The sequence below is a fragment of the Hippocampus comes genome, unplaced genomic scaffold (genome assembly GCF_001891065.2).
Source record: "Hippocampus comes isolate QL1 unplaced genomic scaffold, H_comes_QL1_v1.1 scaffold128, whole genome shotgun sequence".
NCBI lineage: Eukaryota > Metazoa > Chordata > Actinopteri > Syngnathiformes > Syngnathidae > Hippocampus > Hippocampus comes.
The window spans coordinates 510,661-515,615 of NW_017805852.1; positions in this window are offsets into that span (position 1 = coordinate 510,661).

Sequence of the window (4,955 nt, forward strand, 5' to 3'; positions counted from 1 at the left end):
CGGAGGCAGAAACATCATTTATCCCTCAATGGGCCTGAAGTTGGCTTGCAGAGACACAAGAAGGGAAGACTTTGGAGCGCGCAAAAGCCGATTAGCTGTGGCGTCACGTGTCAAGAACACGCTGCGCTGATGACGCCTGATAGCTGAGGAGGCCCACCGCCACCGCCACCGCCGTCCCCTCCTGTCCCCTGGGGGGCCCGAGGGCCTTTTTTTTTTTTTTTTTTTCAAGAGAAGCCTGGGAAGCTCGTCACCTCCATTGCGAGAGCCTCGGGCCAGCTTCATCTCGCCGATGTTTTTGCCAGCCTGTCACCGAGTCGGCATCAGTGCATTGTTCTTCTCTCGACTGACCTCGCATTCAACTTCAGCTATGCTACACTTAACTAAACACATGCAAGAACCCTTCGTGATGTTTAAAGTCGGCCATTTTGTTTGGAAGCCGCCAGTTTAGCCTTGCCAAGGATTCTTTCAAGGTAGCTAGCTTGCTCTTAGAAATTGTTTGAAAATCCAGCCCGCAAAACCTCTTTCACATGAAAGTTAGTGGGCTGGTCTATCGTGAGTGGAACCACAAAAAAAGTTTCTAAAAGCCATGACCGATAAGACACAGGAACCCCACCATTTTCTTTCAAAGTCGTCATTTTAGGGTGATTTTGACTGTTTCCGCGGCTCCTTCAAAGTCACACTGCTCTGAAAGATTCTTCAAAAATTTAGGAGACGCGTCTATAAGTAGACCCACGAAAAATTCTCAAGAACCAGCCCCAAAAAGACACAAACTCTGCCGCTTTCCTTTGAAACAACCATCCTCGGGTGATTTTAGCCGCTATCAGCTCCATGTAACATCATAAAATTTGGTAGCCATGTCGATCATGAGTAGACCCCCCAAAAAGACGAGACTAAAATGCAAATCTTTCGAGCGTCTGTTATTAAGTGTCAATAGAGCAAGTCAAGAAAATTCGACAACTCGCCAGAAAACATTAAACCGTATACATACTTCTTATACGAAAACATTAAGTCGGCAAACATAGTTGTTTACGGTTACGGGATAAGGTGTTCAAAAATGACCTCCGGCACTGAGCCGCATGCTCCTTCAGCAAGTCGAAAGACAGGGAAAAAGTGCCTGAGGAACTTGTAGCCAAGGACTTTAGGAAGTAGCCAATGCTTCCGCCACACACTACACACACACACACACACACACACACACACACACACACACACACACACACACACACACACACACACACACACCACACGTTCCCCCCACCCCCGGTCGCGGCAGAGTGGCATTTGTCGTTGAGCTAACGCGACTTGAGTGTGCGGTGCGGCGGCTCAACGTCCAGCAAAATATTGCTGAGATTGGCCCGGCCGTGCTGGTACCGTTAAGTGCGGCCATTAATCCCTCACACGGGCCCAGCCATCAGCACCGGCGCAGACCCTTAATGTGACATTAGCGAGCCTTTGGAGACGAGAGCAGGACCAGCCAATGGGGCGGGGGCACAGAGGAGCGAGGGTTCCCCCGCCCGTTGGCTTTTGGGAAAACGGACGCCGCGGCCGCCTGAGCCTCGCGTCAGCCTCAGTGGTGCGTAATCGCGTTAAAAGTTGACCGAGATGGGAGAAAAGCCAGGCAAGTCGGACGGGAGGGCACTCGTTAGCTGACGGAGGACACTGGGAAGACAAGCGAGCATCCGACAGCCTCCAACTTCAGCGTTCGGCCGTCCGTTCGCCTTCTTTCATGATGTCGAGCAGGAACGTTTGAAAACGAATAGCGATTCATTTGTCACGTCATGAGGTTTGCGAGTTTGAAAACAGACTTGACAAACTTTTTGAACACAATTTGTGCCGGGACGCTACTCAAACTCCATTTTGTGTGGATTTTCACACAGTTTAGCCCATCGGAAATGGGGATCTAGAAAATGAGAGAGAGGCCTGCAAATCTGAACTTGATAAAGGTTGAAACATTGTCAACATTTAAAAATCAAAATGACTGACTTCTATTGTCTTAAGGAAGTGCTTTGTAAGACTTTGTGTGTGTGTGTGTGTGTGTGTGTGTGTGTGTGTGTGTGTGTGTGTGTGTGTGTGTGTGTGTGTGTGTGGTAAATATGCTGACCAAATTTCATGCCGCAAAATGAAATTCGCTTTGAGGGCAGAATTTTCAAAAACATAATGATACATAATTCGAGTTTTGTGGTTGATAATAAGTCATTAAAATTAACCGTGCTCCGACCACAAACAAAAAACAAAAATATTTCCCAATTTAGTGTCGTCCATCTGTTGAGTATAAGTGCCTACTAAAATTCCATGTTGTGAAAATGGCTTTGTGATGGCATTTTAAAAAAAACTTTTTAAAGAACCACAGGAAATGGTCCTGACCCAGAAACGGCTGTTCCAAGCTAAAATGGCAGATTTCCCATGCCGACTGAGAATTTTTTGTGGGTCTCTTTACGATAGACATGCTTACCAAATTAAAAACTGGCTGTAGGGGCTGAATTTTTGAAAATTCTTTTGAAGGACCTGTGGAAATGGCCACAATGACCCTGAAATGAGTGAACTGAATCAAAATGGCAGAATTCCTGTGCATTTTTGGGCATGGCCTCTGTCGACTTTTTCGTGGGTCTACTCATGATCAACATCCATACCAAATTTCATGCTGCTAAGAGAAACTTGCTTTAGGGGCTGGATTTTTTTTTTTTTTTTTTTTTACATTCTTTTGAAGGACCACTGGCACATTTCCAAAATGAACCTCAAATGGCCGCTTCAAACCAAAAATGTCCGACTTACAAAGACGGCTTCTTGAGACACTTTCGTGGGGCCAACTCGTGGACAGCCGTGACAACCAAATTTTATGTCGCTATGCAAAAACAGCTTCGAGGGCTGATAATTTTTTTTCAAACTGTTATTCTGTAGTTGAATTGTCATGATTATAATATGGCAAGAATCACATCTCCCGCCTCACTCGTTCACTCCCGGGCTTCCCTTCCTGACACACTTTCCTTCGAGGGGGCCGAGAATATGCGGGCAATTAAAAGCGGGAGCAGGTCCCGGAGTTTGGCATCCTTCCCGCTCGCACATCCTTCGCCACTCTGCGCCTCATTTAGTGGGACAAAGGAGATGGCAGGGTGGCATGACGGGAGGCGGGACGGCGGCACGTGAGGTAAATCTGCTGTGAAATCTGTCCCGGAATGAGGTCGCGGTGGTCTCGACCCCCAGAGGGGCCTGAAGTGCCGCGGGGCTATCGCGGGGTTCGTTAAGACTTGGGGGGATGGGGGGAGGGGGACTCAGACCCCCCCCCCGCACCCCTGCCAAAGAAGAAAAGTGAATTGATAGTGCTTATCGTCAGACGCCGCTATCCATGTCGACCAGGGTCAGAAGTTAAAGGATCCCTGGTGACTGTTGGCATGTCCTGAGATGGTGAGCGCGCACTCCCCCACGCTCCGCCTAACAATCCTCGTCCCCATTAAAGCAAACCAAACACCACCCCCAAACCCCCCAGGATGACGCTTTCTCTTAAACATGTTCCAATCCCATCAGCCGTATGCTGGGAAAGCCTGACGGGAAAGTGTGTCAGATCAGATCACAGTTCTGGCCCCGAACTAACGCGAAACCAATTCAAGATGTCCCAAAAAAAAAAAAAAAAAAAGAATATGATTTTGCCATTTTTTTGGGGGGGGATGTTACTGGCTACTAAAACAATTCAAATGGCTCGGAATGGAAAATACAAAATGACCACAAGCTTGTGAAGTTGATTTGACATTGTCGGTTGTTTAGGTGCGCCATTAAAATCTTGCCCTATTTGATCGGTAAAAAGCGAATGTGGCTTTTTTTTGCCAAATGCATTTAGTTGTGACATATTCCAACAAAAACAAAATAGGCAGGAACTCAAAAATCATAAAAAGCTGTTTGATGTATGATCATGTCACATTTAAATGAAAAAAAGAAAAATGATTTGACTTTGATTGCTACCGATGAACAGAATGCAATCACATTTGTCGATCATCCTCATCGCATATGAATCTCGAAATCCGTGCTTTGCTTTAAAACAGCAGTCAGTAAACGGAGCCTTTTTCCATGTCTTTCTCTCGCACCCCAGGATAATCAATTTTAACACACACCCCACGATAAGATGATTGAGCAACTCACGTCACACAGATAATCGGGCTCGGCACACCCGCATTACAGGGTGATCCATCTCGCCACGGGATCATCCATTCTACCGCACCCCGCACCACAGGAAGATCAAGCAACACAAACCACACCGCACCGCACCACAAGGTCATCAAATTTGACGCATCACGGGATAAGCGATCAACGCACAGGATCATGGATCTCAACCCTTCCCACATGACAGGATAATCAACCTCACACACCACATCCACCCTACAGTAGAAACGAGTTTAACACACCCCAGACACACCACAGCTCCGTCTATCAACGGACACCACAGGATAATCGCTCAGGATCTTTTTGTTGTTGTCATTGTTGATATAAAATATGTTTTCATTGGGCGTTTGGGAGAGATGATAGTGGTTGGTAAAGAGACAAAACGATGAGAAATTAGGACGGGGCTGAAAAATGTCACATACGACCGTTGAATAGAAACACATGTGGAATACAATGGACAAATAAAACCTGTCGGCGTGTCAACAATTAGCTTGTTAAATGTGCTCCCAATGGCAGCAGCGTGACTCACACGGAGCACGCTAACGCAGCTGTGGGTGTGTGTGTGTGTGTGTGTGTGTGTGTGTGCGCGTGCGCGCGCGCACACGTTGACATCTCAACAATGATGTGGGCCCTCACTGGACTACGCGGTTATGTCAACACAACTCCTGAACGCCCGATTGCAAAAACTGAACGTGAATCTGAGTGTGTGTCACTTTTTACCAGAACTTCCCTGCGTGCCCTCCCTAATGATCTTTTCTTTTTTTTTTTTGTGTGTGTGGTTTTCTTTTACTTGTAATCATTAT